Consider the following 12,220-nt stretch of genomic DNA (forward strand, 5'->3'; position numbering starts at 1 on the left):
TCGGTGCCGCGCTGTGAGCTTGTATATCTGCTATTTTTCAAAACAAAATAATGCGTTCCCAGTCTAAATGGGTTAAACCCCCTCCCCCTATGAAGAACATTCATGGGGGGCCCGCATAGACATAAAAAGGTAGACGCCTCCTTCGGCTCTGGGGTGTCCGTCTTGGATGATAGGCATCTTTTCCAAGACTGTATGGCTGCAGGCGTGTCACAGAAGGGGACGTTCATTTGAATTGGAGCGCTGCGATTGGCCAGTAGTCACTTTGAGTAGCAGCGTGCTTTTGGCACTTCCGCACTTCTGCCTATCAAGTTTGACGGGTCTCTCCAATGAACTGCAGCAGCGGAAGAGGTATCTAGCTTTTTGAGCGGTGGTAAACCGCTCCTAAGAGTGGCTGTGCGTGTGTCTGTAGCCACTTTTCCTCAGCGTTTTGCCATAGCAATGTGTTTTCCTCAGCGTTTTGCCATAGCAATATGTGTGTGTGCGTAGCCATATTACATCATATTACATCACCAATTATCTGTAGCCACTATCTGTAGCCACTTTTCCTCAGCGTTTTGCCATAGCAATGTGTTTTCCTCAGCGTTTTGCCATAGCAATATGTGTGTGTGTAGCCATACTACATCACCAAGTACATCCTAGACTTATATCCTAGTCTTTTTCCTCAGCACTTTGCCATAGCAATGTGTTTTCCTCAGCGTTTTGCCATAGCAATGTGCGTGTGTGTGTAGCCTGTATCACATCACGAATTACCAATTGAAGACGTTATGCAAGCACGACCACCGCTCACTTCACATTGGGTGTGATTTTTATATCTGTGGGGGGCCCGTAGTGAATCTTTGTACCCCCAGGGCCCAGAATTTGGTGCTACACCCCTGGTGTGTTGTCCAATGCTTACCTTCCACCGCTCTCTTAAAGAACACCTTGCAGCTGCCGCAGGTGATGACTCCGTAGTGACAGCCGGACGCTTCGTCTCCGCAGATCACGCAGAGCCTCAGACTTGTGCTAAAGCATGAAAGAAAAGGGGTGAAAAGAAAACATGGCTAAAAACAGGTGTCGCAAAATATAAAACCTCCAATTTGTATTACAAATAGTCAAGTCAGCCGATGACGATCTCCTGCCAAAAGCAGGAAATTCTTACGTCAGAAATGAATTATTAGATATATATATTATTATAATAGTCTATGCAGTATGCAGTGCCAGCCACAGACTTAATTATATTATTATAATATAAATATATAAATGGTAAGACAGAATTCAGTTCCCTGTGGATTCCACAAGGCCACTAAACTGCTCCACAAGGCTAGTCCACAAGGTATTATTATTTTGCTATAATGAATGTGAAGAGTAACAATGAAATGCAGTGCATTTAACATAAAAAAGTCCTGAGTGTTAAAGGAGCTGTATTTTAATGCTTAAAATGTCAAAGCCTCATTTAGCCTGGTTCTCAATCTGGCTCTTAAGTCTTATCAAATGCGCATTATGCGGGTCTGTGGCCTAATGCAGTGGGTCTGGGGACCCCGGTGGTCCTTGAAGGGGTTCCAGTGGGGTCCCCATCCAAATATGTTAATACTGCATCACAATCATTTTAACTCCTTTATCCTTATTTTATAAGTTGGCTATTCAAAAGTTTGAAAAAATAAAAATAAAAATCTTGAACGTAGCCTATATCAATTTGGGGGGATCCTTGGCAAGAAAAAAAAGGTTTGAGAACTACCACGGTTTATCCCTACCCTGGGTATGCAGTGCCAGCCACGGACCTCCTCTGTGCCATGATGGTGGAGGTTTGGTTCACATCGTAGGAGGCGGTGTATGAGCAGGGGTCCTCGGGGGGCATACCACCACCACCACCACCACCACCAACAGCGCCGCCCTGCTGGCACCGCAGCTGAAGCTCCGGGGAAGAGCAGGACTGAAGGGGCCACGGACTGTTGTTTTTGTACACCATCATCATCATCATTTGCTGTTGTTGCTTTTGCTGTTGCAGTGCGTGGGTGTGCGCGTTGAACGGCACCATGGCACCAGCCTCGTTGCCCGTTATGTCGTTGCCCGTTAAGCTGGAATCCGCGCCCCTCACCTGCAAGGTTTATTTATTAGGGATGGGACGATATGAAAATGTCATATCACGATTATCGTGACGAAAGAAATCGCGATTTACGATATCACAATAATCAAAATCCAAAATAGCCGATCTACTAGCTCGCAACGCGTTGTGAGCTTGTAGATCAGCTATTTTATGAGAGTGAAAAAAAGACTGTATCAAGTACGTAAATTATAAGTACCTTTTACCAATTATAGAGGGTTTAAGTGGTACCGGATATGCAGCTCAGAAAATAAAAGGTGAATTGATCCCAGTGCAAGATGGAGGACGATATCACAATAAATTAAATCTCCACGATACGATTATCGTGAGTGTTTTTTTATCATGATAAAGAGAGACATGGCCCCTCACACATGGACAATATCAGTCACCAGAAGGAGGGTTGTTTACTTTGTATGTTGTCAATTAATCTAAAAAAAATAGTTTGAAGTTTATAATATGTTTATATAAGTTGGCCTGTCTGATGAAATTAATATCTAAATACTGGATCAACTTAAAAACTGTCTGGGGTGAGCAATGTGTTTTAAAGTAATAATAAAGTGAAATAGGGTAGAGGCTACCGCCTTTAACCAAAACGAATTAAGTAACCAACTATAATTGCAAAAAATATATATATATAAATAATATATAAATACAATGATGATAACAATAATAATTAGTTAACTTAAATGAAAACAAAAACAAAGCTTTGCACACACTGTATTGTGCTATAGGCCTACAAATAAGTAATAAACTAACTAATATCATAGCTTAACCCTCTAAGGCCCGCATTAAGAAATACTTGAAATAAAAAATTGAAAAAAATCAGATGGTGTTGTAGGAGTCCTATTAAGAGGAAAATGTAATGTTTTTTTCAAAAAAATGTTTTTGTAAGATTTTATAGCCATAAATCAAAAATCATAAATCATGCTCTAATTTACATATGGGGGATATTTTTCACAATAATAACATATGTACATGTTCTAGACATTCTAATGATCATCAAAAAAAATAGTACAGGCATTTTACTTATGTTTTTGTGAGGTATAGCTTCCATGAAAAAGTGAGATGTTGTTCGTCAAAACTCTGGAATTTCAGCAGGTGTGGCGGGTGTGAATGTCAGCCCCTGTGGGGGGTATTTATATGCAAATATTGTGGCCAATGGCATTGTAATACTAAACAATAGAATCCAATGGTGGTGTTTAGGTGGTAGGGGGAGCTAAAATAAAATGATTTAAACCTTTTTTTGGATAAAATACAAACGTTGTAATATTACAACCGTGGGCCTTAGAGGGTTAAGAAAATCAAGAATCTTATTGGCCTAAGCAAGCTACTCCACTCTGAGAGTGTACAAAATGGACCCCATTTGGTTCCATTTAGACTCAGAGTTATGGGGGTCCTTGAAAATAAAATAAAAAGTTAGAGAACCAGCTAGTAGCCTGCTATGACTCCTACTTACATTAGTGTCATATAGTAAATCAGTGTCATACAAATACATATTCTGACGAAAACTTGGAGACTCAGTAATTGGGTCATATGAACAAAATAAAAACATTAGGCCTATAATGTTTATGTAAAACAAAATCTAAAATTTGGCACAGACAACGACAAGTCTTGCCAGTTGCCACGGACACCCATTTGTGTACGAAAATGTTTATATGACTTTTGGTCAAAACGGAATAAAATATAAAAAAACGTTAAAAAAACGGATGAAAACTAAAAAAAACATAGGCTATAATGACCTTGCACACCTGCGGTGCCACCACTGCCAGTCGCTCAGGGTGGTTGAGCTCTGCCAGAGAGATGGGCGACTGGTTCACGGATGGAGGGTAAGAATCGACCCCGAAGCTCGACTGCGGGGACAAGGATGAGATGTCAAAACGAGACAGTCTGTCCGATGGTAGATCGAAGGCTGCGTCCATGTTCTCCTTCTCCCCTCCCCGCATGCACGCCTGTCCAGTGCCGGGGGAGGACGAGGTCATCCTGCATGGTGAACTTGGTAAACTTTCCGCCGTTGCGCCCTTCGCTCTGACGGGCATCTTGTCGCCATCTGTCCAGTGCGCGCTGTCGGCTATCAGAAAGGCATCGGCGGGATCATAATAAGGTTTAAGTTTAACTGATAACAACGCCGAGGGGCTGCCGACCATGTCGTCAAAGTCGCTGTTGTTGTAAATGATGCTGTTGTCACCGTTTGAAGCCGCCGGTCCGAGACTCATGGTGCTGGCGGTTCCAAAATGACGCGCGGTGCCGGGCACGCAGTTCAGAGATTGTTGCGCGTCGCTCTGGCTGCTGCTGTACCCGGCGTGGTGGCTCACTATTTTACTGCTGGGGTTTGCCATCGAAGTCGTCGTGGTGTCCATTCCCCCGTTTGTTTGACTGAATTAGCCTATATCTGGAATTCACCAAACATGCAAAGGAGGTCGTGCGCCTGACGACTCTCTACAGGTATTGTGTTGAAGACATCCTCCTCCCTGAAAGACCCTCCCTGAAAGAGTGACTTGTTGCGTCCGTGTGACTATAAAGACCAGATCCCTTCGATTAGCATTCCAAATAGACTACATCTATGACACAGTCTCCACCTCTATTTGCTGGTTGGCCTGCTGCTCCCTGTTGGCTGAAGTTGCCTCCTCCATCGTCTCCAATGCTGCCAGCGATGGAAGAGGTAAGCCTACTGTAGGCTTTTCACACACAGAAAAAGTATCAATTGAAATAGCCTACTCTGTTGCAAGGCCCCTACGCGTCCGGGCCACCATAGGTCCGGAAATGTACCCGAGTAAAAGTAGGCTACCAACGTATTAGCATCCAGTGGTGCTTTGGGATTTTCTTTTCAGGGGGAGGGTCATTTAATGACGTGTACGCGCTCGCACGCGCCTGATCTAGAGGCTATTTAGAAAGAAAGGATGTCAGCAGATCTAATGGTGGGAAAACCATTAGCCTACATTTGCATTGTTACTTAAGATTTTATTTTCTACTGTCATTTAATTCATTTAGCTGCTAGAAACAAAGTTTGCCTTGAACACAGGGACGGATTAACCCCCGCAAGGGACCCTGGACGATAATTTTTTAGGGCCCCCCCACCCTCCACCATAACTCCTTAAGCCCCTATCAGAGTCGGTACCGCGGTGAAGAGCTATCCACCGCGGTGTAGTCTTTTTGAGTCATAAAACTACAACGTTACGTCATTACTTGCGGTGAAGAGCTTTCCACCGCGAGTCCCGACACATCTCTCTGTTTTTACTTTCAGACAGATAGGCTCTTCACCCCGTTCACTGATTGGTCGATCTAGACCAGTCAATCACAGTGATTGTACTTCACCGTGACTGACTATGATGGCCTTCACTTATTTTCTGACTTGAGGTGGAAAGCTTTCCACCTAAAATTTGCGGTGGATAGCCCTTCACCTTGGACTAATAGGGGCTTTATGGCCCCTGAGAGCCAAGGGCCCCTGGCAACGGCCCCACCGGCCCAATGGTTAATCCAGCCTGAGACCACTTTACTACCTGTCAGAAACTCAGGGCACAGCTCTCTTTGGGTTTTGAAGTGTTACCAGGATCTTTTACATTTTATCTAATCTTACACTGAAGAACACACAAGAGAAATATAAGTACAAACTACAGTTGGTGCAGTGGTAAAGACATAGAGTTTACCATTTTAAAGTCCTTGGTTCAAACCCAGCATAGATATCTGCCATCTTTTACATTACTCGTGCACCTTTATCTAATCTTTTAGTGAAAATAATGCAAGAGGCACCATAAAGTGTTAACCTTGATTGAGTAGTGGTTTAATATGAAATTGGAGGTTGTTGGTTCAATTTCAGCAAGGACCTTTAATTCAGTTTTACCTGCCTCTTTTACCCTTGTCTAATCTTTTAATCAAGAACATGCAAGACAAGAAACCAGTATGATCCATGGTGGAACACCTGTGGGGTGGAGCAGTGGTTAAAGGACCAGGTCACCTCTGGGACAACCAGATCTTATTTTATTGTTGTGTGGGACACGATCAACACAATCCTGAAATATTTTTCGTGTTCAATCTGTGTTTTTAGATGTTAGTATTTCAGCATGCTACAACTGGTCATATGATGCATTTTGCATCATATGACCAGTTGTAGCATGCTGAAATCGGCTGAAATACTAAAATATCTAAAAACACAGATTGAACACAAAAAATAACTCAGGATTGTGTTGTCGTGTCCCACACAACAATAAAATAAGATCTGGTTGTCCCAGAGGTGACCTGGTCCTTTAAGCTACAGGTCTTATTATCTGAAGGTTCTTGGTTCAATACCACTTCTTGTGTTTTTCAAGTTTGAACCATTACCACAAGCAAAACCATTTGTTGTTTATTTTCTTTATTTCCTATTTTTACCTGGATTTTTGATGCAGTGGTTAAGATACATGGCTTGCAATCAGGATGATTGATTTGAAACCATCAAGAACATTTCCCATGTTTTGTCTGTATGGCTCTAGTAACTTAATCTTTCATTAAAAACTGAAAAATTGAACAGACCACATGTTAAATTCAGTAGACTAGTGGTTAAGCTGCAGCCCTTAAATGTAGAAGTTCAAAACTAGCATAGAATTTCTCCATCTTTTATCTAGTTCTTTAACCTTTATGTAGTCTTGAAAGAAAATACATACAAAATTCCAGTGGTGCAGTTGTAAGATCCCTGACTAGCTACCCATAGGGTTCTGGTTCGACTCCAGCAGAGGATTCTGTCAACTTTTATCTTACTTTTGCACCTTTATCTAATCTTTTACTGAATATGTGCAAGAGAACAGAACCAGCAAACCTTCATGGATTAGTGGTTAAGGCGAAGGCATTGTGGCCAGAAGATTACTAGTTCAAACCTGGCAAGGGTGTTGCTCAAAGTTGTAATCGGCTCCTATATCTTTAACTAATCTTTACTTGAAATTGTGCAAGAGAACAGTTGATGTACGAGCCATGGTGGTGCAGTTGACAGCTTGCAAGAGAACAAATTAGAACCACAGTGGTGCAGTGGTTAAGATAATTGCCTCAGAGTAAAGAAAAAAGTGAGTCCCATCAAGGCGAAACACCCGGAGAAAAGTGAGTCCCAAAATACCCCAAAATACCCCAAAAAGTGAGTCCCAAAATCAAGGCGAAAGACCTGGAAAAAAGTGAGTCCCATCAAGGCGAAACACCCTGAGAAAAGTGAGTCCAAAATCCCCCAAAATCCCCAAAAAAGTGAGTCCCAAATTCTAGGCGAAACACCTGGAATAAAGTGAGTCCCATCAAGGCGAAACACCCGGAGAAAAGTGAGTCCCAAAATCCCCCAAAAAGTGAGTCCCAAAATCAAGGCGAAACGCCTGGAAAAAAGTGAGTCCCATCAAGGCGAAACACCCGGAGAAAATTGAGTCCCAAAATCCCCAAAAATCCCCAAAAAAGTAGACAGAGAGGAGAATGCTAAATAAAAGTCTGGGTATTGGAGGCTTTTGTAGAAAAGACATCATAACAACGTCTTTGTGCAACATTGAATTATGGCCTTTGGATTGAAACTGAAGTGTTTAGATGGCTGTAGCCTATAACTCATGAAAACCAGTGATATTGTCTTCTCTATGTTATGCCAAAAATAGCAATTAATTATTAAACTCCACTTACTCCAGCATTGAATAATAGGAGGTGTGGGATTTGAACAAGGACTGGTTGCACATAAAATCAGATGCTTAGACCATTACACCACCACTCAGACACATTTTCCAGAATCATTTTAGTAGCCTACTATTCGTACATTTTGTATTTTAGTCTTCAATTATTAAAATTGAATTAAGCTGCTGATTTGAACATTCCCACACACCCCATCTCTCTTACTCTCTATGTCTGTTCTCAGCAGGTGGACAGGAGATAGGTCTATTTTGAGGTGACAATGTGTCCACTAGTTAGTGCATTGATCTATAAACAAACAACATAACCAAACATAATCATCATAATAACAATAAACCCATTCAGGATGGCAATAAACCAATTCATGGCTCCATCAGTTCATTTCCACCGGAGAATGCTGCATATCTCTTATGAGATACAACATCATTATTACGAGAAAGAATCTGATTATTATGACTTGGTTTTGTTTATTTTTATTTTTTTCTCACACCACATTAGCAGACATGTGCTTTTGCAAACAATCTGTGTTGAATTTGGACTGGGAAAGAGTCTAACACATTATGACTAACGTGTTAGTCTCTTTACCGGGTGCGTAGCATTTTTCCGGCGTCCCATTGTTCTGACGTCCCATTAGTCTGACCTTAACCCTAACCCTAACCTTAGTGGGGAAGAACTCCTTTCTGCTTGGTAAAAAGCCCACATAGACAGACTAGTATAGTATAGCTATTATAGCCTATTATAGATCTTTGCATAGTGTGTGTGTCAGCGGTCCGTCAGTCCGTCAGTCACGTCACACGTCACACTTTTCTCCTACTCATATCTCCGCCACCGTTGCCCCGATCCATGCCAAACTTTGCACACACACTCCTTGGCTGCCAAACCACAGTCCCTCATTTCTCACATGGCACTCTTCTAGCGCCACCATGAGGCCGATTCTAGCAAGACACATTTTTCGACATTGCTCCTACAGATTTTGCCCTAAAATCACACAAAGCGGTACACAGAGTATCTCTACAGTCATGTCATCAACAAGGATCTGTCCCATTTCCCATATTCCCTCCTGATTGGCTACCATTGCCTTCTAAAGTTTGTGTATGCGACCTGACGGTCACTTATCTCCCGATTTAGGGAGTCTTATTGGTATTAATAGTATCATATATCATGGTCAGTATCATGGTCAGTATCATGTCAGTATCATGGTCAGAATCATGTCAGTATCATGGTCAGTATCATGTCAGTATCATGGTCAGTATCATGTCAGTATCATGGTCAGTATCATGTCAGTATCATGGTCAGTATCATGTCAGTATCATGGTCAGTATCATGTCAGTATCATGGTCAGTATCATGTCAGTATCATGGTCAGTATCATGTCAGTATCATGGTCAGTATCATGTCAGTATCATGGTCAGTATCATGTCAGTATCATGGTCAGTATCATGTCACAGGGCTATGACAGGGAGCAGCATGTCTGTCCTGGCTGGGGGTGTCCCCCATCCCCGTCCACTCTGGACTCCCATCGGTGGTCCTCTGGGCTCCCTTGTCTCCTGCTGTCTGCCATGTCCTCCTTTCAATCCAATTCAAACCAAACTTTATTTATAAAGGACAACAGAGTTGATCAAAGTGCTGCCCAGTAGGCATAACAACAAATAAAAACATAATGGAACACAAATAAACACACAATATAATTAAACATGAGTACATATATCAATCTGGATTAAGTTGTTGGTCAAGGGATAAAAATTAGTTTTAATGTAAAAACCAGTACAGTAGTGTGGGACCAGTCAGACACGACTAGGTAATGTAGCTGGTTCCACAGTTTGGGAGCCACAGTTGAGAAGACTCACCACCCTCTTTGCTTAAGCCTCGTTTAATACACCAATTTGTATATCGTCTGCATAACACACACACACACACACGCACGCACGCACACGCACGCACACACATGCGCACGCACACACACAAACGTTGTGGTCACAGGCCTTGGTTCTTCTGCGTCATTATAGGGCCATAGCGTCTTGTTATCCTTTATCGAAGTACATTCTATTCTTCAATGACAACCCGTGTATTCAGATTTACATTCTTCAGTTAGTGGTCAATCTAATCTATATGTTGAGTTTATAAGAGGTCAGTTCTGTCTTTGTTAATCTCCCACCCCCTCTCGTCTACTTTAGCCTACCTGTGGGTCACAAAGTGGGGTCGTTCCAGAGGGTCTCAGACAAAATGAGGAACAGATTAACGTCTATAAGCACGCAAATAGTGAGAATATATATAGCCAATCTACAAGCTTGTTTTCTCTTTTTGAAAATGTCTGTCTACTGTAGCCTATGACATCTCCAAAATAGGCAAACCAGGTTGAAAGAGGCTAATTTCTACTAATAACATGTTTAAGGCAGCGGTGTGTCTTAAGAGATTAGTCACATAACTTGCAATTCTTTCACTATTGTTGAAAATGCAATTTTTATTATGTTTAGGTTGAAAGTGTGACAGATGCCCTCAGTTCACTGTCATGTCAATAGCTGCTTTCTATGTGGGTCTCTTAAACAGTGACACTGATGTTTATCAGTGTATAATGACAGTAAAGTGTGTGTGCGTGCAGGAGTGTGTGCGTGCGTGTGTGCAGGGTTTATTATCAGAGGGGAAATATGTGGGTGGCATCTGCACTCTGCACTGATGACCTGACTTGTCTTCTGCTGATGGTAGCTTGGCTTGGGTTGATCTTTATCAGGTCAGAATGGATGTTACACAGTTTGCCATCAGAACATTACGAGGCATCACAATTGAATATGTAGCCTTGAGCAATTTGTTTAGGCAATACACTAAACTTTTAACAACACATTGAACGACAAAAAAGTCTACATTTATATTGGGCTTTATGTATGTCTTGCTTTTGCATGTCTGCAAGGACAAAATGTTAGTTGCTGGTTGTTTTGTGTTGTGTCTCAGCCTGATTACAGGGCTGTTTATTGGTTTAACCATTTACCTGTTCATCCACCATGGCAGTGCTCGACCCCTTTCAGTGTTATTACGTTTTATTACAAATTCCAAAGGACCCGTCACTATAGTTTGTTTGGTTGACTGGCCACTGTATGGGATGCAACAAACCAAATAGACCCTTAGGTCTTTAACTCTGAGAGTGTGGACTGTGGAACCAATTGACATTGGATTTTACTGTGTAGCCTACTGTAGTTTGAGGTGCCAGTGATTACATATGGTAGGCTATCAAATGGTGGTCTGTGGACTAATGCATATCACACTGGTGGTGGTGGACTTACAGTATCTCCAATGTTGGAATCCTGAAAAGTTTTAAAGGTCTATTAAAGTGAATCACATTTCTCTCTGATTGCTTTGAAGCATTAACTATTTGAACCTTTTAAGCAGGGTACAAAAAAAGTTAAATAGAAAAATAGATGATCTACAAGCTCACAATAAGTCACATCGCAAGGTCTTGAGCGCTTGCAGATCAACTATTTTGGAATCATTCTGACCAATTGAATGGCAGGGTTAATGTGGTTAACATGTTTAATTAAATTGTTAAATAGTGTGATATTATCAAACATAAATATCAATCAAATCAGACCCAAAGGACAATGCATTTATTAATTCCCTCTGGCCAGAAGTGCAGGGATAAAACATCCCCTATGGCCATAAAAAATTGATGAGAGGGATATCAAAAACATTCATTATATGAATGCTACAATGAGAGCAACGTCTGTGACAAAATAGTCACAATAGTGCCACCGTGTGGTCAATGCAATGCACACATATACAGTAGTTCCATGGTAAAGATCTATTATTGCGACTGTCAGGGAGCAGTTTACTATGAAAACCTCCACCGGCCGTCTGTCCGTCCGTCCGTCCGTCCGTCCGTCACACGTCACACGTCACACGTCACATTTGCCCTGCTCATATCTCCGCATCAGTATGACATCACACCACATGTGTACACAAACCTTTGTGTACGTTGCTGTGGCAACAGTCTGTTGTTGCTGGTCTGTTAGTGTACGTTAGCAACCACCTTAGCAACCATGGGTTTACCCTAGCAACCAACTGTTTACCCTAGCAACCAACTGTTTACCATAGCAACCATGTTTTTTTACCCTAGCAACCAACTGTTTACCATAGCAACCAGATACGCAGAGCAGGGATCTCCATATATGGGCATAAACAGGTGACATCACACTGATGTCAGATACTCAGAGCAGGGATTTCTCCATAATATATGGGCATAAAAGGGATTCTGTTAGGGATCTCCATATATGGGCATAAAAGGGATTCTGTTAGGGATCTCCATATATGGGCATAAAAGGGATTCTGTTAGGGATCTCCATATATGGGCATACAAGGGATTCTGTTAGGGATCTCCATATATGGGCATAAAAGGGATTCTGTTAGGGATCTCCATATATGGGCATAAAAGGGATTCTGTTAGGGATCTCCATATATGGGCATAAAAGGGATTCTGTTAGGGATCTCCATATATGGGCATAAAAGGGATTCTGTTAGCTGTTAGTGATCTCCA

This window comes from Nannobrachium achirus (assembly GCF_963921795.1).
Source record: "Nannobrachium achirus genome assembly, chromosome: 8".
Taxonomy (NCBI): Eukaryota; Metazoa; Chordata; class Actinopteri; order Myctophiformes; family Myctophidae; genus Nannobrachium; species Nannobrachium achirus.